The sequence below is a fragment of the Canis lupus genome, chromosome 19 (assembly GCF_048164855.1).
Source record: "Canis lupus baileyi chromosome 19, mCanLup2.hap1, whole genome shotgun sequence".
Classification (NCBI taxonomy): Eukaryota; Metazoa; Chordata; class Mammalia; order Carnivora; family Canidae; genus Canis; species Canis lupus.
Window position 1 is genome coordinate 27,852,956 of NC_132856.1, and position 22,264 is coordinate 27,875,219.

Sequence of the window (22,264 nt, forward strand, 5' to 3'; positions counted from 1 at the left end):
CCCTGGCCTACCAGATGCTGTATAGTTTAGGGCAGTGGTTCTCAAAATAAGTGTAAGAATGCATCAACAGCACCCAGGTGTATGTTTTCAAATACAAAGTCTTGGCTCCTACTCTAATCTAATATATCAGAAACTCTGGGGATGAGGTCTTGCAGACTATGTTTTAGTAAGTCCTCCAGATGATTATGATGTGTATACTTAAGTTTGAAAACCACTGTTCTAGAGCTTACCTACCTTTCTGGCTATGTCTGGCCTCTTGCTCTCACCATTCCATCCTCTTGCAGATTTTTTTCCCCATTCCCTCCATAGCACCATGTTTCCTTCTACCAGACGACCTTTAAACAGCTCTTTCCCCTTTCTTGAAAGCTCCTTCCTTTTCTCCTTCCCTGGTTAGTGTCCACTTTTCCTTCAGATATTAGCCTAAGAAAGCTGATGATGACTTATTCCTCCTAATACCATATACTGCTTCTGCATAAAAAATAGTTGTATTTTTTCTCATTTGTCTGGTTATTTGTTAACATCTGTCTCTCCCACTAGACTATAAACTTCAAAAGAATTGGGACAGTATCTGGTTTTCTTGTTATTGTCTGCAGTGTCTAGTATCAGGACAGAGCCCATGCTCAGATGAATAAACTTTCAGTATCTATAAACTGTTTGAGAGCACAGACAGACTAGAGTTCTTATGGTAAGCTTTCAGTGCCTTCATCTTATAAAATGGTACACCTACCTCATAGGTTTTCTGAGACAACTGAGTGAGGTACTGCATGGATAAAACCTAGGACAGAGCCAGGTATACAAGTCCTTGATAAATGTTAGCTCTGATCATCATTATAATTGCAGTTCCACTGTTATTATTATTGCAGTTTCCAAAAACTGACTACAACCAGAGAGATTCTTAGAAGAATGTGTTTTTAAATTATAAGATAAAAATCAATGCCTGTGTAATATCTCATTTCTTTTTCTCCAAAATTTATCTGCCAATATATTTGCTCTAGGAAATTCTTGTTAGCCCTGTCATTTTTTTTCTAATGCCACTCAGTTGTTTACTTGAAATAATTAGGGAGCACCCACATGTACCCACATGCACTAGGTTCTGAGGCTGTGGTGGTGCCCAAGATGGGTGTGGCTCTCATAGAGTTGACAGTATAGTGGGAGAAAGGGTATTAACTGTCTAGTGGAAAACTGTTCACCACAGTGCCAATAAATGATATGAAGAAGTATAAGGTCCTATGTATGTGTTTGAATTTAGGAGGCCAAGCCTAAGTGGGGAAAGGGTTTCCACACCAAACTCACCTTTGGATCACAGGTTGAAGCTGCCTATACACAAAGCAAACCAACCAATTGGAGTACACGGCTGCTTATCATGCAAAACAAGTTAATGAGGCTAATGTTTTGCTTCCACTCTGAATCAAACTGGTCTCTGTGTGTGTTAATTCTGTGTTGTTCTTACAAACAGGGTTTCCATGAAAACCAGCTACAAGGGGAACAAAAGAGAAAGGCTAGCCAGGAAGCTTGCATTGTTAACGTGTTTCCCAGGTGCTTTATATGCACACTTAGTGGTTGAGAACTATTCCTTTTTAGGCTCTCTGCCTGATTTTTCTTTAGCTGGCTCTGATTTCTTTACCACCCTGAACACCTGGGGCCAACGCTCCTTTTCATAGCAGTTTGAAAGCAATCCTTTCTCTTCTCTTTACTCAATTTGGTCCAGGTCTTAATCTTTGAACAGCATCAAATATTCATTGCCTTTGACAAAGCTGAGGTTGGAGGATCCAGCATTTTCAAAAGCAGGTCTTGCCTTACCATTGGTGATCCAGTGAGCCTTTCAGCAAGACTGACTCTAAATCATCCAGGCTCAATTAGTTTATTTCAAAGAAATATCCAGGTGTTGTTTGACCTTCAAACATATGGACTGCGGGAGTAAATGAAAGGCTCGCCTGTTCCCATAATGCTGAGGGAACTGGATGGGGTAATTCTTTTTCATATTCTCTGAGTTTTGTAGAGGGATTATTAGGTTTGGGTTAAGTGAGTTATTTACTTTAGCAATATGCTCAGTGGTGGGCTGCATTTGCGGTGCTGAGGGAACAGCCAGGTGTGAGCTGTCAGTAAGCACCAGTAAAATAGTGAGAGGTATGGAGAAGGATTTTGGGCCACGGAGGTAGAGCACGAACTCTGAAACTTGGGGGAAGTAACTCAGGGCACAATTGGAGGTAATAAGGTAGATGTCTGGCTGAGCTCTGAATGCAGGCTTTAGCAATTCCTTACTGTAGGAGAGAATTGGGTATGGGATCCTTTTTGCCTTTTCACTTTTTCCCCGGCACAGGGGGTGATTGCCCTCCTCAGACGCCTGTCTTTGGTTTGGTTTAAGAGGCTATTTTATCCAGAATTGTACAGCTTAGCACAAAGGCCTATTTCTGCAGCCTTAACAGTTTCTAAGAATTGGGGCAGAGTTGGAAATAATTGTCCTGTGGCCAGGAGCGTGGTTTTAAGAGTTAGACCAGGTTTCAAATCATGATTCATCCTGCTTGCTAGTTGTATGACCTCAGACAAGCTACTTAATTTCTCTGAGCCCCAGTTTTCTGGGGGTATAAAACGGAGCTGTTAATTCTTTTTTGAACCTTTTACAAAGTAATGTTTAAAAAGTATTTTAATATGCAGCCAAGCAAAAAGGGATTTAATGGTCAAATACATTTGGAAAACTCTTTAGACATTTTTTCCTCTGTCTTGGATTTGATAATGCATATTGTCAGATGAAAGTCTCTGAGAAGGTCGGAAGGAAACAAACCTGTTTAACTTTGTTTCATCCAAAATGTCAAAATATATTTGAGTTCATGAACTTTCTTCTTTCTTTTGTAGAAAATGGGAGTGGTGTTTCATGAAATACAAACAACCTCATAGGATTGTTGTAAGATTTACAAATTTAAGATGAATGCTTCCCATGATGTCTGGGCCAGAGTAAGTGGTGAGTATTATGGTTTTATGATTATTATTAATGAGGGGTTTTGGTCTCCAAAACAGAAAACTCTAAATTTGATATACCTGATTTTGATCACAGGCACTTTATCAGGGCTTACCCATTGGAAATGTAGAGATTTCAGCTGTCAGTTATGGCTAGTGGTTGAAGTTTATTGAGTGCCTACCATGTGACAGGGTTTACCTTAGATACTTTAACCAAATCATCACTGTATTTAATGGCCACAACTGCTCAACAAGGTAGGTATTATTCTTCTATTTATAGATGTCAAAGTAGAAGCTCAAGCCAAAGTTTGTATAGACACTCAACAGTGAAACTGGGAATTTTGCTTGGATTAGTCTGGTTCAAAGTTATTTAAACTCTATCAATCTTTCAGGGTCTGTGAAAGCACCAGGGATCTGGGGGAGAAATTTGCAGTAGTCTAATTGAAATCAAACACTTGACCAGCATGAGGCAATGCAGGACTCAATACTTTGGAAAAGTCACATTCTAGCCCTACCAAAAATCTTTCCTGTGTGGAATTGACCTCCTTCTGTCACCTCAAAGTCTTGCATTTCTTCCCTTTGCCCAAAGCGCTTCTTCTGTATCATCTTTCTTGGCTTCTCTCATTTCTTTTTCAGTCCTTTACCTTGTCTGTCACCCCATTCAGACTGTGAGCAGGGATCAGCATTGTATCCTGAGCACATAACACGTTGTATTCCACAGATACTATTGCTGAATGAACAATGTCATTTCAAAACCTATTATTTTTGCCTTAGAATAAAAAAGAGTAGGAAAATAAGGCTATTATTTAATAAATATCATATCTGTGATATACAAGAGTCTCAAAACATGGTTTCATGGAGTTTTTGGCAATAAGAATGTTGAAAATTTCTGTGTAGAACAATGCCTACCACTAAACTATAAGGAAAGATTTGGACGATAGTGGAGCTTGTTGAAAATGGCAGCCTAATTTTGGCTGAGTCTTGAAGGTGGCTACAGAATAATGCATTGCTCTGCAGATTCAGAAACTCACTTTTAACAGATCTCTATCTTGAGAGAAGGGTGGCATTTGTGATTTAGCTCAAAGAAACCAATTCACTTGAATGCAGCTTAGTTATCATGGTTACTGTCTGGGGCTTACTGTCTATGGTTACTTCTTTTTCCAAGCTGTGTCCTAAGCATATTACACATTACCTCTCATTTATATGATACTTCTTTAAAGTACTGGTTATTACTTGCATTACAAATGAGAAGGCATTAGCTCTGAGAAGTTTTGAAAATTGCCAAAGACACATAGCTAGAAAGTGGCAGAGCAAGGATTTAAATTCAGGTCTGGGGGCGCCAGAGTGGCTCTGTCTGTTAAGTATCCAACTCTTGATCTCAGTTCAGGTCTTGATCTCAGGATCGTGAGTTCAAGCCCCATGTTGGGTTCCATGCTGGGTGTGGAGCGTACTTAAAAAAAAAATAGATAAATTCAGGTATGTCTCTGAAACTCATTCCCTGCAAGGACCACCTTGTTATCTAAGATGGGAGCTTCCTTCTTTTCATGGGAGTTACATTGCTAATGTAATTGGTACCAGACATGGATGTGTAAGTTCTTTCTGAAAATTAACCTTAGTGACCTCAAACTAAAATTCAAGGCAACTGTTGTTTTAAAGCTTTGTACACCCAGCCTTTTCAGGTTATTGGGTCATCTTCCTCAATGCCAAGAACATTTTGATGGTAACAACAAGGAGCAATTGTTAATATCCAAACACCTATTTCCTTACTTAATTCTGAATCCATGCTTAGTCTTTGAAATCCAATTCTCCCTATGTTCCATCTCTTTGCTTGGGAGTACTCATGTTAGGCTCGTTCTAATTCAACATTAGTTATGGTTCTGCATGCAGAGAGTCACCCTGGTCTTAAGACCCTGACTGACTTTCTCAATGGTTGATGGATTATTTTCTGCAAAATTTCCATAGATGAATTCTTTCATGCATTTAGTTTTGATTTTACCCACTTTGTGGCATATCTGGAAGGCAAGGAGTGGATGGGAAAGTTGATCTTAGGCCGTCCTCAAAGACTGACATATCCTCAGTTATGTGTTGGCGAGACAGCTGTTTTGGTTAACATGAAAAAGTGTTGAGAAAGAAACACTAAAGCAAAGGGCATATATGTTCATTACATGATAGAAAATCATCAACCAGATAATGGGAAACCAGAAAAGATAACCGAAGTCTGTCACCATTTGTGATGCTTATTCCTCCCTTGCAAATGCCACAAGCCTCTTTAAGCCCCTTACTATTGGAACCTAGTGATGCTGCCATCTGGTTGTGACAATTACGGGAGTGAATGGCTGCCAAGCCCCTGGCCCAGGGCAGAGCACATAGCATAAAATCAATAAGTGGTGATATTAATTCTGTCCATTTCTATTCTGATGAGGTGATCTATTCTAATTTAGCTTCTACATCCTAAAGGTATAATTGGGTACTCAGGCTCTTTTTGATTAACTATACAGGGGCCAGTTCCTAAAAGAGTGGACATTCCCAGGCCTCTTTTCTATTTAAATAAAGGGACTCATCCTCCTGTTACAGAGTTCTTCAAAAGTTTGGTCTGAGAATCAGCATATAAGATTCACTTGGGGCACTTTTTTAAAAAGTGTTCCTATCTCATACCTACTGTACCTATATTTCAGAGGATGAGGTGTGGATTTCTATAATTTTAAGAAGCTCATCAAATGAGTCTTCTTAGCAAATTTTTAGCTTTAAAATGACTATCTGTAAGAGGCCAAGATTCAGAGGAGTAAGGAACTGGAAGAAGCCTGGGAGATCATATAATCAGTTCATTCCCATCATTTGACAGATGAGCACACCGAGGCATGGAAAAGTACCCAAGTTGTTGACAGAGCTCAGAGAAGACCTCCCTGTAGGTTTTCTCAGATCTTTTCTAGATGTCCAGGACAAAAATCCTTTTTCTTGACATTCCCTTTTCCTGTTAGGAAATGGATTTGCATCATAAGGCAATATTTTATAAGGAAGAAATGGTAAGTTAGTTAAGTCTTCCTGGCAGTGCCATCCCCCTTTAGAGTTTCAAATAGTAGCATTTCAATTAATCTGTTCAGAATTCCTTGGTAATTCTCCATTGTCTTGACAGTAGGGCTCATGTGTCTCAAGAGTACATACCCATGGCTGTCTTTACTTCTCCATACCGTATGTTGTCCCCCATAACTCTAAGTGTTTTGCTCTTTACTCTCCAGATACTCTTAACTATTTCAGTTCACCAAATAAACCATATTCTTTATTCTTCTATTCTCTCTGCAATATTTTTCCTAGCAAAGCTCTCTTCATTTTTTTACATGTCAGATGTCAGGGTTAAATTGCGCCTCTCAACCCCAACTGGGAACATTTCTCTGACTTCCTGAGTGTGGATGGCAGACACTTCCAGGTGCTACTTGGCATCCTGTACTCTTTGCAAATTAATTGATAATGTATCACAATTGTTTTGGTGCTTTTCTCCTTAACCATATTTTAAGCTCCATAGGACAATAATCATGTTTTATGTGGTAGTAGCACACAGAGTACATAGTGCCTGGTACAAAAGAGGCACTCAGTAAACTATACACTAAGTAAATGGCAGGATGATCATCAGGTTCACATGCCAAAATGTTTAAGCAAATAATGGTCTGCCTGGAATAATTATAACATTTGTAAATGGTAGAAGATGCGATGGGTTAGGGCAAGCTGAGATTGATCATGAAAAGCTTTGGTTTCAAGTGAATGATTTGCTGATGGGGGTGTGTGAAGAAGATGCCTGTGGCAGCTGTGAGGAACACAAGTAGGAGTCCGAAGAGACTAGAAATCACACAAGGATTGTGATGTGGCTCCAGTAGTCCAGACTCAAGGCAGTGAGAGTCAGAAGCAGGATGGTGGCTGCAGGAATGAGGAGAAATGAATGAATCCCAGAAATGCTACCATGAAAGAATTAAGAGTGCTTCATAGAAGACAGTACAAGAGTGTTCCTAAGGGTATCTTTTTTTCTTTCACTAGTTCATTAATTTACCAACTTGACAAACATTGATTGAGGTATGAAGCATTGGGGGTTCAAAGTGAATAAAACAGGCATGCTCTTTGCTATTCTGTAAGTGAATGAAACAGATAACAGATAAGTAAACAGGCAAAAAGGGTGCCAACCTAATATAACCAATGGATAATGAACCTCAAGAATGAAACTAAATGATTGACATAAAACACATGGCACAGTGCTTGGTATACATTAAAAGCTCAATAAATATGTTCACATCCCTCTACCGAGTGTATGTTACCTACCAAGTTCTATGTCCTGGGCTTTGCAAATATTAACTTCTTAGAACCATCTTGCAAGAAGCTGTGATTGTCCTTTTTTTTTTTTTTTTTTAAGACAAGAAATCAGATGCTAAAGGAAGTTAATCAATTTCCAATTCCCAGAGTTAGCAGAAAACGCAAGGTATGCCCAACCTCTAAATTCCATTTTCTTTGCATTATCACAATGTAGTTGTTGCTAAGTAGTAGTGCTATGACAATCTGCTTTGAGGTGAATCTGGTAAGCTTTGGATTTATCTATCCATTCAAGTAGCTGAAAGAGCTAGCAAGTGTCAAGCAAATGGCAACAATTACATATGGCCCAGTTACCCACATCCAGGTATGTCCAACGGCATCATTGTTCCCTACCTTCCAACAAACCTCTTTGAATTGAGAGGAAATTTACATATAGTGACATTTTAGTGACTCTTTCAAGAAAGTGTTCACTTATGTATGTATTTTTAGAAATCTTAGGCTATAGAGAAAGCACCTATAGTATTGCTCAACTAAAATTCTGGATGTTTGCAGTGGTAGGATAGAGTTTTGTAGATCTGGTTGGAGACTTTTTTTTTTTTTTTTTTTTTTTTTTTGCCACTTACTAGACTATGAAATTGAACATACCACTTAATGCCCTCTAAGCTACATTCTCATTACTTATAAATAATGAAGATACAGGAAGACAACAATAGCACCTATCTTACAGAGTATATTTAGGATTGAATTAGTAAAAGTAAGTAAAATGTGTTCTTAACTGGTGATAACTTGCTTCCTCAGGAGGTACTTGGCAATGCCTGGAGACATTTTTGTTTGGCACAACTTGGGAAGGGCTACTGGAATCTGCCGAGTAGTGGCTAAGGATGTTCTGAAACATCATAGATAGTCCTCTTGGCAAAGAATTATTCAGCCCAAAGTGTTAATAGTTGCTGAGGTTAAGAAACCTTGGTCTATATCCCAGTACCTGCTCTGTAGCAATATAAAAACAAAAAAAAACAAACCTCCTAAAAGCATCCAGAAATATGGGACCCTTGGAAAATCCCTTTGGAAGCACTGAGATCTATGACACTGAGATGAAAATACACCTGAGGTATTGATTAAGTATTTCACTTTTCATTTAATATTTTGAAGTCATGAAACACGTACTTCCATTCCATGATTGGGGGTTTGAGGTGTGGAGATTCTTTGTCTGTTGTCTGGGAGTTTCCCAAGAAACTGAATTTGCATTTGATTGTGAGCTCTGATTTTTCATTTCAGGAGTGGCTTACTCTACAACATTACTTTTGGAAAGGGAGGTTTATTTGTTTTTAAGTATTCTTTTTGTAACTTAAAAGCATCTTGAATTATTAAACCAGTTATTTTCCAGGCCTGTAAATGTTTTCAGCATGTTGCCTTAAGTTTGCCTGAGTCAGCACATAGTATTGCATGTTGGAAGACCTCAGTCAAAACCATTTCCTTAAGATGTTGGTATTTTTCTTTGGGGTTGTGATGTTTGGGGGTGCTCATTCTGACAAGAGAGCATGTTTTTCTCCCAAACCTCCACATTCATGGATGTGGTGGGAATTGTGCTCAGGGCAAGCACACATGCACCACAATTTCAGACTAAAGAAAAGAATAAAGAAGAGAATCACAAGTGGTCATTTAATATTTTCCCCTGATGTTGGACTCTTGCTTACTTCTAGCCAGGAGTCAAACCGTAAGGTAAATCCTCCAACCCACGTTTTATGAGAGACAATAAGAGAGTACTTGGAGTTACTACTAAAAAATTCTTTTTTTGTGCTTCGAAGCCAAATGCTTTTACAAGAGGCAGAGAAAGGAAAAAAAAAAGAAAGAAACAAAACCACGGAGTCAAATTGATGAAAACCAGTCAAAATATGGCCTTGTTGTGGCTGTTACAGCTACCCTGGCTGGTCCCAAAACACAGAAGGCTTCTTCAGGCATGGCTCTCAACACTGATTGAACCAGATTTCTGTGTCAACTGCTTGAAAGCTGCAGTCCTGCACCACATATTTCCTGAGCGTATTCTTGAAAATTATCAGACCTGTTTTATTCATTACCAGGAGCCTGAAAAATGACCTGCAAACATGGCGGCAAGGCTTTCTACAGCCAATAGAAGCTGACTTTTAAACAAATGTCCTCAAAGCTTGTGAATACATCATGTAGGGGTTCGGGCCTGGGGGTAGGTCTCCTTCATAATAACTCCCTGGAAATCTCCACTGGCCCCTGAGGATGGAGAGCCTCCCACCTAAAATCTGCTAATTTAAATAAGCCCTTAGAACACATGGTTTGTCATCACGGAGCAAGTGCGTTCATTCCTTGTCTTTATTTTACAGTATTTATTGATACAGAGGACAGAGAAAGACCTACTTTTCCTTTTTATGTTAAGAAATCTGAATTCTGCATCATGAAATCATCAGCTTATACCTTGTGAGGATTGAAAAGGAAATAGCTCATCACCCAACTCAGTTTTACTGAGAGGCTCCTAGGATCCCTAAGCTCATTATGCCTGGATGGGAAATGAGAGAGCCCCAGCCAGAGGGCTCTGTGCTATAATACATGTGGCAGTGGAGGTCTTACTTTTGTTAACTCTTCTCTTTGTTGTTTTCGGCTAAGACTAGACTGCTCAGCTCCTATTTCTCCTGATATTGCTAACAGTTCATTTATAACCCCTACCCCCTTCCCCACATCTGACTTTAAAGAACCTGAATTCATTTAGGCCCTGATGAGTGGTAATTATTTACCTGTCAGACCCCAGCTGGACTGTATCACCAAAGCTGAGTCACATAGTGTTGCTTCCAGTGACTGCTTCCAAACAATTAAATTGGAGAAGCACCTGTGTAAATATGTAATATTTGGTGATAAGAAAATGATTAGGCAACAGAAACTGAGCCGAACCAGTGAAAAATAGTGAATATTTTCCCCTGGAGGCTTTTTACATATGCCTTTCGGCATTTCCAACCTCAAGAAGAAGGTCAGGTTATTTTCCCACCCCTCCTACACCTTGTTTGGTTGGAAAATATAGCTAATCTGATATCATCAGATGTGATTTGTTTGCAAACATTAAAATTTTAAGGAAATCATTTTGTGTGTAAGCTGAAAGAGAAGTTGAAATAGAGTGACAGACTAACCAGCAATTTTCTTTTCCAAAGCCAAACTATGTATCTCCATAGAGAAGCTGACAATTGAAACTCAGATAATGATATCTGTTCTTATTTGTACTTAGGGTTTCTGTGATGAGATTCAAAGTGCAGGAGGGTGGAAAGAATGAGAGTTCCTGTAAACAGAGCAGGAGATGAACCTCACAACATTACCACCCAGTAGAGATGTGGGACTTTTAACACGTTTTGAGCCTCGGGTTCCAAATCTGTAAAAAGGACATAATTTCTGACTTCACATGCCATGCCATGTGAAAAGTTCCATTCTCAGTGTCTGCTTAGAAAACATTCACTGTGCTCCACTCCATGACAATAGACTGAAAAATCCATCATCTCTGACCAGTCCACCATTTAGAAATCCATAGTTAGAACTATTAGTGATTTTTTAAAGTGTTTTTGATGAAGATCATTTATCAGGAATAAGAGGTACTACCAGAAAGTGATTCTAAAATTTCTTTTTTGGGGATCCCTGAGTGGCTCAGCGGTTTGGCACCTGCCTTTGACCCAGGGCACGATCCTGGAGTCCCGGGATCGAGTCCCGTGTCAGGCTACCGGCATGGAGCCTGCTTCTTCCTCCTCCTGAATCTCTGCCTCTCTTTCTCTCTATGCCTATCATAAATAAATAAATAAATCTTTAAAAAAAATAAATAAAAATAAAAAATAAAATTTCTTTCTTATATTTCAAAAGGTACCTTGCCCTGCTTTTGGAATTTGTTCCTTCTTTAACACAAATTCGTGTAGGCTAACTATAAGAGATATCTGTTCAGTTCTACACTTGGACACAGAAGGGTATTGACCCTACCTGACCATCACTTGATTGTTTGCTGTTTTGTTTGACTTGGCTGGTATTTTTAGCTGAAAGACATCCACAGGTGGTTTTTCATGGACCCACTCCTGTTGTGTTCTTGTGCAGTTAGGGATGTCACTTTGTACAAAGCTCAAACCCATGTCATCTCTTTCCAAACTCTGTGATCTTGGGCAAGTCAGGTATTATTTGTGTTTCAATTTCTTCAATTGAAAAATGAAGAGGATGATAACTGATGCATAAGGTTATTTGGAGAATTCAGTGAGTAACTACAGAGAACTTAGAACAGTGACTTGAACAATTGTAGTTGTGTTTGCTATCATTATGGGACTAATGTAGGCAGCTAAAAATAGAGTTGGTTGAAAGAGGTGGTGTGCGTAATGGAGTGTTCAAACCCTCAATCAAATCTTCTTCTCAAGTCAAAAAGGTCAGTATGAAAAATTGCATCTTCTTTCATAAAAGTCATTCTTAATTTCATTTAGTTTGAATACAATGTTTTATTTGTGAATTCTGAATTAGACAATGAGAAGTAAGTAAGCCTTCCTTGGAATGTTACTAATTATTCAGAGAGGCAGTTCCTGTTGTTTTTTGACCTTGAGTCTAATTGAGATAGTCACTAGTTTTTAAAATCCACAGAATACCATTCACTGTCTGATATTAAGTTGATATAAAGGTAAGTAAGGGGATAAATAGCAAAAAGTCATAAAAAGTCAACGTTATTTACTAGCACTTTTAAAGTAAACATTTTGAAATAGGCATATGAAATGTTTGAGGACATAGACATATCTCACTCTGCAGCACTAAGAACTGAAGTTACTCAAAGTCACCTGATCATTTTGTTGGTTTGATGTCCTCTTCTATTTTTGGTGAACCTTTTGTTTGTTTGTTTGTAGAGGTGTTTTACTACCATAAAAATTGAGCCTCCTGAATACTCCCACAATTCCTGAAGCCAAAAGATACATTTAAGCTGTGACAGCAGAGGTAATATAAATTTGTAAGAGCCTATGAAAGGAGTTATACATGCAAAATTTAAAGATAAGAAGAATCACTTTACTTGGGGTACGTCCTTTCCCTTCCTAATCTGTTAAGCAAATTGATTAGTGTTAAATGAAAAGATGTGGTGGGGTGATTTGCGTTAGAATAGGAAAAGCACTTTGAATTATTAAGCTGCCTACACATCTTAAAAATAAATTTACTCTGAAATTCCCATTAGATCTCACTGGATTCACTGAGCAATATGGCTTCCCTGTTTTGTTTAACAGCTATATATTCCCAAGGGTGTTAACTCGTGTTGGAGTGAGCTTTAATGTGCTTCTTCCCTGAGGCCTTATCACTTATCTGGAATGTTGATTAACTCTGTACATCGATATACCATGGTCCGATTGAGTAAGCTCTATGATAAGCATCTCAATAATAACACCATAAAATCTAAGCAGAGAAATAGATGGTGCACTGATAAATAGAAGTGCATGTATTGAATTATAAAAATATATTTTCCCTTCTGCAATTTCAAAGCCGCAGTTTAAATACCTAAAGTTGCTTTCATAGATGTATCAATGCATAATTCTCTAAATTTGCTATATTTTTAGTAAACATTCTTCCAGTTGTTCTAGGAAGTTAAATTATTATTCGAATACTCCATTTTTTGTCACTTATTTATAATTAACCTTAAATATTTTTCATCTGGTTTAAATATTCTTCTAGCACCTCTTACATCTGACTTCCTGGTCAAGTCCCACTTAAATTTCTGCAGCTGCAAACTCTCAGGCAGCTATTGATTCTGTGTCTCTTTGCTAAAGGTTACTAACTTCATCAACATTAATGCTATAAATTACATCTGTTAAGATTCTCTTATCATTGCTAGCTGACAATGTACTTTTGTTTCCTGGCTGTTCAGTGTTGCTGACATTTATTGTGTCCATTACTCTACAAAGACTATTGGACTGAATTATTCCTGGATACGATTTCCTATTGACACTTTCAGCTTCTGAATCATGACCTGAAACCAAAAATCTGATGTTTTTGGCAACAACACCCACAGTCTGTATTATTTTTGGTCCAAAGAGGCTTTCAGAGCATCTAAAGCATGTTGAGTCTTCAAGCTTCTTTCTGCCTCCTTTCACCAATGCATAGCATTCAGGAGCACACACTTGGGATAATATCCTTAGTCTGTTGTGTTTAGAAGAAAATAGAGTTGCTAAAGATCTTCATAAAGAACAACTAACTTAAGCATTATGGCATTAATATGAGCTAGAAGATCATAGATTTGTGGGTCTCTATTGGTTTACCCCAAAAATTTCATGAGTCTTTCACCTAATTGGGAATAGTCTGCAAAGTTTTCTCTTTGCACAACTGAAAGCATTTGTAAACAAGATGACAGCTATCACTTATGTTGGTCATGAAACGTGATGAGGGCAGGGGCTAAAACTTACCAAGACTAGGAAAGGAGAGACATCAAAGATCATAAATCTGAAATAAAAGAAATAGCAAAAAGATATATGATACAAAGTATATATAGGCAGAAACCTGAATAACTTTGCTCCATGATTATATAAATAAATATATTTTAAAGTTTATTGAAATATAATTACAAACTACAAAATGAATGTACCCATTTAAAATACTTAGTTCAAAAAAAATACTTCAATGAATTTTGATACATGCATGAACACATGTAATTAACACTCAAGTCAAGAAACAGAAAAATGTTTTTATTTTATTTTAATTTTTTTTAAAGATTTATTTATTCATCAGAGACACACAGAGAGAGGAAGAGACACAGGCAGAGGGAGAAGCAGGCTCCTGCTAGAGAGCCCAATATGGGACTTGATCCCGGGACTCTGGGATCAGGCCCTGAGCCGAAGGCAGAACCTCAACTGCTGAGCCACTCAGGCATCCCAGAAAAATGTTTTTAAAAGACTATTTATTTCTTTAGCACCAGTGAGGAGGGGAAGGGGGAGAGGGAGAGAGAGAATCCCAAGCCAACTACACTGAGCGCAGAGGGAAAAGCAGTGCTCCATCTCATGACTCTGAAATCGTGACCTGAGCTGAAATCAAGAGTCAGATATTTAACTTACTGAGCCACTTAAGTGCTCCAAGATACAGAAAATTTCCAGCACACTAAAATATTCTCTTCTGACCCTGCCCAGACAACTTCCTGACCCAACCTCAGCTGCCTTTACATTTCTGTCTATATAGACTAGGCTTAGATGTCTATATAAATGGAATCCTGTGGTATATCCTCTTTTGTGTTTGGCTGCTTTCACTCAGAAATATATTTTTGAGATTCATTCATGTTGTATATATCAACACACATTCATATATAAATATGCTGGCAGACTGTGTACTCATACTTTTTTTTTGTAGATTCATACATAGGAGATTAATTGATGGGTTATATGGTAAATTTATGTTTAACTTTATAAGAAACGACCAAAGTGTGTTCTAAGATATTTATACTATTTACACTCCCACCACCAATGAGTAACATTTCCAGGTGTGTATCCTTGCTAAATCTTACTAATGTTCTTCTTTTTTTCATTTTAGCCATTTTAGTGGGTATTGAGTGCTTTAAAATCACATTTCTGTGGTGACTCTGATTTGGAATATCTTTCAGTGTTTATTGGCCACTTAGATGTTTTTTAGTTTGTGAGGTATAATGTTCAAATCTTTTGCCCATTTTAAAAATTAGATTGTATTTTTGAGTTATGGCAGTTCTTTTTATATTCTGTGTACAATTTTATGTTTATATTATGAATATTTTCTTTCAGGCTTCGATTTGACATCTTTTTTTTAATGGTGTTTTTCAGTAGCAAAATGTTTACTTTTGGTGAAATCCAGTTTATCAATTTTTTAAAAAGATTTATTTATTTATTTATTTATTTATTCATTCATTCATTCATTCATTCATTCATTCATTCATTCATGAGAGACACAGAGAGAGAGAGAGGCAGAGGGAGAAGCAGGCTCCATGCAGGGAGCCCGACATGGGACTCAATCCCAGGTCTCCAGGATTACGCCCTGGGCTGAAGGTGGCACTAAACCCCTGAGCCACCTGGGCTGCCCTATCAAAATTTTTTTAATGGTTAATACTTTTTGTGTCCCAAGAAATCTTTGCCTTCATAGTAATAATGTTTTATAGTTTCAGATTTTACATTCAGTTCTATGATCTGTCTCAAGTTTATCTTTGTATGTGGTAAATAGTAGGGTTGAAAGTTGATATTTTTCAATACAGACATCTGATTATTGCAGCACCAGTCTTGGAAAAGACTATCCTTTCTTTTATTTATTCAAATTCACTGACCTTTACTTTTGGAGAATCAAACTGCTATTAAAATTAGTGAACTTTTCACTTCAAATATTGTATTTTTCTGTTTTAAAAGTTTCATTGTTTTTTTACATAGTTTTCATTACTCTTATTGTATTCATGTTTTTTTGTATTCATGTTTTTTTAAATGAATAAACCATAATAGCTATTTTAAAGTCTGTATATGCTAATTATATCTTCTCTGTCACCTGTAGGTCTATTTCTGTTGCCCAATTTTTCTCCTGCTTACGGAAAAAGGTTTTTTCCTTTTTTTTAAATTTTTATTTATTTATGATAGTCAGAGAGAGAGAGATAGAGAGGCAGAGACATAGGCAGAGGGAGAAGCAGGCTCCATGCACCGGGAGCCTGATGTGGGATTCGATCCCGGGTCTCCAGGATCGCGCCCTGGGCCAAAGGCAGGCGCCAAACTGCTGCGCCACTCAGGGATCCCGAAAAAGGTTTTTTCCTAATCCCTTTGAATGTCTGGTAATTTTTGATGGATGCTGTACATTCTTAATGTTGCATTGTTGAATGTCTAGATTTTATGATCCTTTAAATTGTTGCTTTTTGATCATTTAAATTTTGTATGGATTACTTTAATCTTTTTGAAACTTGTTTTTAAGACGTTTTAGGGATGATACAGAGTAGTCTTTAATCTAGGGATAGTTTTGTATCATTACTGGGGCATGGCCATTGTAGGGTCCCTACTGAATGCTTAATGAATCCAGTGATACCTCCTCTCTGCAGCTGGATGGACTTGAAGATAGCTCAGCCCAGTGGGAGATAACCATTAAGTTAGGTTATTATTCTTTCCCTAGCTGCTTTTTTTTTTTTTTTTTTTTTACCTTGTGGAGTATTGGTCTTTAAGGCTTATTAATCAGCCAAAGGTTCAAATGCACTTTTGTGCATATCTTTTGAAATTTTTTCCTAAATATCTCATTCTTTTCTAGTAATTTGCCTTTCAAATTCTAGCCACTTCAGTTTACTCTGTCTTTGAACTGTCTTCTCTGGTTAGCGAGGCCCTGTGTTCTACCTGGGTTTCCCTTCCCTGAATAACAATCTGGAGTATATCTCCAGGAAGTAAATCTATTATGTCCTTACCTCACTTGTTTCCTTCCTTTCAGGAATCATAGTTTTGTGCTGCCTATTGTCCACTGTCTGAAAACTGTGGCTGTGTGTGTATATATATACATATATATACGCATATATATACATATATATATATTTAAGTTTTCTAATTATTTATGGTAGGTGGTTTCTTCAAGTAGCAGTTAGCCCATCATGGCCAGAAGAAGAACAGATATAATTTTAAAATTACAATTAAAGTTTGTGGTTTAGAGACTCTTAATATTAGGAAACAAACTGAGGGTTGCTTGAGGGGAGGGGAATGGGGGGAAGGGGTAACTGGGTGACGGACATTAAGGAGGGCATATGATGGAATGAGCACTGGGTGTATTAAAAGACTGTTGAATCACTGAACTCTACCTTTGAAACCAATAATATGCTAATTAATTGAATTTAAATTAAATTAAAAAAATAAAAGTATAATTAAGATCGTTATTTTAGGGATCCCTGGGTGGCGCAGCGGTTTAGCGCCTGCCTTTGGCCCAGGGCGTGATCCTGGAGACCCGGGATCGAATCCCACGTCGGGCTCCCGGTGCATGGAGCCTGCTTCTCCCTCTGCCTGTGTCTCTGCCTCTCTCTCTCTCTCTCTCACTGTGTGCCTATCATAAATAAAAAAAAAAAAAAAAAAAAAAAAAAAAAAGATCGTTATTTTACCACAAATACAGATGTAATGCTAAAGGTTACTTTAGCTTTGATTCATTGCTTTTGAGAGCACTAGTCAAAATTAGGTTTTGAGATATAGGCTTTAAGTACTGATGGAGAGGACTATTTCCCAAACAGCAGTAGCCTGTGATCCACCTTTTGTCAGTTTTGGTGTGAACCACTTGCATTATAACTTACTTAAAATATTTTCTTTAAGTTGACTTGCCTACCTATAACTTTATTTGAAAAGTAAACTCTGCAACATATCATAAGTGGAAAAACTAATTGTATTTTTTTCTACTACATATTGACATAAGCAAATAACTTTTTAAAAATAAAGAAAGAAGATCTTTGGACTACTGAAGGCATCTGGTATCCCACCAGGGATATTTTCCTACATCACACTGGCATTGAATGAAGAAGGGACATAAATAATAGAGATAGAAAATGTAAAGACCATTTTTTCATTTGTAGTTTCTGATAAATCATAATATTTTTAAAGTAGGATGATCTTAGAGAATGTCTAATTCAGCCCCCTTACTTCACAGATGGACTGGTTTCTTCCTAGGGCCTCACAGCTGGTTAGGTAATTCAACAGATATTTATCAAGGGCTGAGCTAGGAATATAATAGTGAACAAAATGGACAAACCTTCTTGGAGCTTACATTCTAGTGAGGAAGAATACCCCTTTCTTTGGTTCTATGTCCAAGTCTATATTATTTAGTGGCCTATTCACAACAAAAGACAGCACCTGGACCTTCTAATACCTGACCCAATCTTATCTCTCAACATCTTTAGGAATAAGGTTTTGCTCTATGAAAAGCCAACCCAGTTATATAATCATCTCAGTCTAACTCAGATACTCTGTACTTCCTAATGGGGCTACTTTCATACTTTTTGCTTTAGCCATAAAAGGGGAAACAAACCTTTCCTTTTTACCAGAAAGTGTCCATTACCCATTGTGCTTATGTAGTTTGGAACTTTGTAGGATACAGTCAGCCTCTGGTTGCAACACACGTTAGAGTTTTAAGACAGGGTCTTCTGGTTTCTTATCTCATCTTGTTTCATGATCTTGCTCCTGCCCTTAGTCTCTCTTGATGTATCACTCTCTCAAGGTGTTTGTGCTATTTATCTATATCGGTTCCCATATCCCAGCTCTGTCTCCTTTCAGACCTGGAAACTCTTACGGAACCAAGCCTCCTCTGGTCCGAAGAAAAGAAGACTCTACTCTGACATTCCAATCTTGAAAGCTGACTCTGTTCCTGACAATTTCAATGTTTTTTACAGGCACAGCCACCCCCAGAGAGGCAGAAGGGGTAGGATGGAAGAAATCATCAGAAATGAGTTTGGGCACACAGTTGACTCTTTCCTTTTTGTCTTTAGATCAGTAGAATTAGTGAAAGCTTCTATGAACTCATGGAATTTTCAGCCTTTGGAATTCCCAGATGTCTTCAGGTTGTCTTTGAAAAATGCTTATTTTACAATGTGTGTTTTTCCTTGGAAAAAGAGAAAAGCAGAATGGGGTCTTGTTAGATAGCTGAGACTTGCGGATAACTCCCTTTTATTGTAGACTTGCTATATCCCAGGCTTTGTGCAATGCACTTTACATGCTTTTTCACTTTTGACCTTCACAGCAATCTGGCTATGGATGAACTATACGTAACCTCATTTTACAAAGGAAGATGCAGACAGGATCTTAGAGAGGTAGGTCACTTAGCTTGCCTAATATTGAATAGTCATTATGTGATTAGGTCAAGATTCAGTTCTATTTGATACCAATGAAACCCACCAGTAGTAGCTTATTAATATCAGCATCAGGTTAAAATCATGAATACAAAAATATGTATAAAATATTAAGTATAGGATTTGTCCTTGTACACTCATTGTATAGCTGAACAAATTGAGGCAATCTGTAGAATGTGCATTTAAAAAAAAATCACTAAATAAGTGGGGATCTGAATTGGAACCCTAGTCTTTTGAATCTTATTCCAACCTTTTTCCAACATGGCATTGTAATTCCACGAGAAAACTGTTCATCTTTGAATTGGCTTGAGTTGTTTGGTCAAAGCCCAGTGTATGAACAGTCATCACATAGAGATTTTAAAGATAGAGTTGTAATACTACTGGCACTATGAAAATATTTAATGATGTTGAATTCCATAAGTATTTATTCAAAATATTTATTGCACATCCTTTTATTGATTATATTAAGCCTTTCTGCTACTAAGCATCCCAATTAAACTATTCTATTACTAGACTAAAGCAAAAGATGAAATGCCCTTTCAAACTCAAGAAAATTGTCTTGTTCTATCTAGATTATCTGTCTCCTCCCAAAAGACTGGTAGATATGTAACAGGTGAGAATACAATAGGAAATGTCTCTTTCCTCAAAGTGCCTTGTTAGGATATGTGGTTTGAAAGAGAGAAAAATAGTTTAATCGGAACCACATAATCATTGAAAACAATCTTGTTTCAGTTGCCATCACTGCAAATGCAATTATGGCCAATTCTCATGAGTCTGTGCTAATGGGAAGAGGGTGTAACATGGATGGTTGACAGGCTCAGATAATCCAAATAACTGATTTTCAGCATTTCCCCCACTAAACCTATTCACCAGAGTTACTAGCAAGTAATGGAAATTGCTGATTCTGGTTTCCTTCCTCTTCTCCCCACACCCAGGGCTCCCAAACCAAGTCACCCTTTGATGGAGATATTACTGAGCAATGAAATGACCATAAACCTGTGGGAGGAAGAAGAGAAAAGGAAAGTCGATCAATCCTTGAATAAATAAGCACTATGTTAATCTGATGCTTTAGAAATGCAAAGTCCTACTCCTGTAGAATATTGTTTTGATCACTATATTTGTACAATAAGTATATCTCAAATGCAATTTTGTTAAATCCCTATTACATAACTAGTATATCAACTCATTTTCTTTGTTTAAAAATATTAGCATTGCATATGGGAAGTTTTCTTTGACTTTTACCCTGTTCTCAGACCCACCTCCTTTTCTCAAAAGGAGCACAACAATCTTGATGATTGTTTATTATTATAAAAATTGTTCAGCTTTTTGTCCACTCAGATTTGCTCTATGTATTTATGCAGAAATTTAGAGAAAGCAAGCATGTCCTTTTGGTTTGTTTTACAGTAACGGTAGACAATCTAGATTGTTTAGTTATGTGGTAGACACTGTGGTACACTGTCCAAATCCCTCTTCAATGAAGGACTCATTGCCTCCATGTGGAATGTTAGTAGATAGTTTTCAGCTGTCAAGCCCTTCAAGAACTGCCTGGAGGGCACAGAAGCACCTCAGTCTCACCGCTTTCTCATTTACCCAACATCTAATAACTGATTCAGTTCCATTTGATAGCACTGTGCAAATTCTTATGTGAGTTCCATGCAAAACTGAATGTTGGTTCAACCTGGAACAAGAATGAACTTTCTAGAGTCACAGCTTTATGTAGAGTGACTAAAACTGCTGTTGAACCTGCCTTATAGCTCAACTTTTTCCTCTGACCAATCCTGCTTCCTCAGATACTGATAGCATGAATATTCCTTAATAAATATCATGCACAGCAAACTCCATCTTATTGTCTTCCAGGAAACCCATCCTGCGACATGCCTCTCACTTACTTTTTTCACTCAGTGCTATGTCTTAGAAGGCTCACTTGCTAGTAAACATAGATCTGGCTTCTTCTTTTAATATTCTTGTACTATTTATGTCAGAAACTGAGTTATTGTTCATTAAATGCCTGGTTCCTGCTCCTGAACCTGTATCCAGACCACATTATAAATACATATGTCTTAAGTTACTGCATTCTGTGGAGAGAAGTGATCTACGACACTTAAGACCCAATCTGTAAAAATCTCATAAAATCTTTGCTGCCCTTTGTCATCCCTTGTATGTTCGCTGAATGCAAAAGATGTAACTGAAGATTCCAAGGTCAGGGAATGGCAGAGTCACATATGAAATAAGGCTGGGTAATGGAATTACCATACAGGCTGCCTGCAAACCCCACATCAAATTGTTAATCTGTTGAAATGTTTTGGGTAATTTCTTAGGGGAATTAGCCTCTATTACTTAAAAGAGAAAGGATCTTTTGGTTGTTTCCAGTTTCTCTCACTATTGCAAACCACGCCCTTCTAAATATTTTGTGCTTGTCTTCTTGGGTATGTTTCTCTAGTGTTAAAGACAGAAGTGGAATCACTAGGTCTTGAGATGCATAAGCCTTGATATTCGACAAATGTTTTTTTACCATTTTCTCAAATGGTTGTGCCAATTTCCATTTTCATTAATAGTGCATTGGAACACCTTTCTCTCTTAGCTTTCCAACATGGAATCTTAAGGGAAACTCTTCAGCTTTGACTGCTAAATATTTTTATATGTAGTTGGATTTTAGTTTCATATCTCAAGTTCCAGGACATAAAAATTTTAAAAGCCATGTGACACTTACAGTTTAATCTCTTTGAAAGCAGTCCCTAAGATTCATGCCATGAAGTCACTCACCATTTTGCTGTAGAAGGAATTTGAATTGCGTATGCCAAGGCAGATGCATACCCATGTGTGCTTATTAGCTCCAGAATGAGCCCAATCAAGTGCCCAGATTTTACATTGGACGGTTTTGCTGTTACCTCTTCCTCATTCAGAAAGAAAAAAGAGCCATTATGCTACTAGCTTCTGTTTCCTGAGTGCATAGTATATGCCAGGCCCTGTGCTAAGCATTTTAACTGCATTAACTTATTTGAGTCTCACAGTAATCCTCTAACGTGGAAATTTCTTTTATTTAGCCCTGCTTTTTCAGATGAGAAAACTGAACTGAAGGTAATAGAACTTACAGGTGAAAGAGCTAAAGTATAAACCTAAGATTGTCTGACTCCTGACTCAGGACTAAAACTCTCTTCTCTTACACTCTGTTTATATTACAACTCTCCTTCAAAGTCAGAGGTGTCACACATTATTTAATTA

At 37.6% G+C, this 22,264-nt stretch overlaps 1 long non-coding RNA gene across 8 annotated transcripts in view; it reads left to right on the top strand.

The window, feature by feature from the left end:
- Positions 1 to 22,264, top strand: part of LOC140610040 (uncharacterized) — a 235,537-nt gene that overhangs the window by 115,118 nt on the left and 98,155 nt on the right. For 6 of the 8 annotated variants that reach the window (XR_012011820.1, XR_012011816.1, XR_012011819.1 and 3 more), the window contains exon 3: positions 2,854 to 2,959. This is a non-coding gene — a long non-coding RNA (uncharacterized lncRNA). Of the gene's footprint in view, positions 1 to 2,853; positions 2,960 to 18,933; positions 19,004 to 19,977; positions 22,121 to 22,264 lie in introns of all 8 variants that reach the window. The other 2 variants (XR_012011817.1, XR_012011815.1) reach the window with 2 other exon arrangements.